Here is an 801-nt window from a genome sequence, read left to right on the forward strand (position 1 = left end):
TTTACTGACCGATAAAATATTATATGAAATTTTAGGCACATGAAGTATATCACGTAATACTAAACCATCAAAAGGAGAGGTATTTCCTTTCCCTGCAACCGGGGCTTATTCTAATACGTTAATTTCTCACACTCGGACAGTATGAAACAAATAATTCTGAAGAACTGGTGAAATGATCTGTTGCCCCGGAATCTACAATCCAGGGTTTCTTGCAACATTAATGCTAATAAGTCCAGAAGATGGAAATGTACCTGATTGTGCAATGACACACACCCCGACAACACTCAAATTGGTCTTATTATTGGCTGAGGGCTGACGCGGTGTATTCTCATTAATTGAGTCACTTACAAGTGCACGACCAGAGGATTTGTCATGTGATTGTCATCGCCTATTGTTCGGGGGCCTGCCATGTAACTTCCAACATTGATCCTTCGTATGCCATGGCTTCTTGCAATGCTCATAGACAGGTGTGGGCTTTTTATCACCATCGACACTGGAAGCCTTCGTAACAAAGACTGATGCATCAGTAGAAACAACCACGGGATTGTTCATAGCATGTGACTGATCCACTTCCAGTCGAACTTCTGAACAAACTTCTCTGAGGGAAGGAGTAGGTCGTTGACCCAATATTCGACTCCGAACACTGTCAAATGTTGGGTTCAATCCCAGATATCTCTAGCAGTTGCTGCGCATACAGTAAGGGTCGGCCAATCTGTGGCTCCATACTATTGATGAGGATAGAACATAATAGAGAATCCTCCCCTTTCCAGATTCTTTCTTGAGGATTGCCTGGGATAGGTT

This window comes from Benincasa hispida, chromosome 12, assembly GCF_009727055.1.
Source record: "Benincasa hispida cultivar B227 chromosome 12, ASM972705v1, whole genome shotgun sequence".
In the NCBI taxonomy this organism is placed as follows: domain Eukaryota; kingdom Viridiplantae; phylum Streptophyta; class Magnoliopsida; order Cucurbitales; family Cucurbitaceae; genus Benincasa; species Benincasa hispida.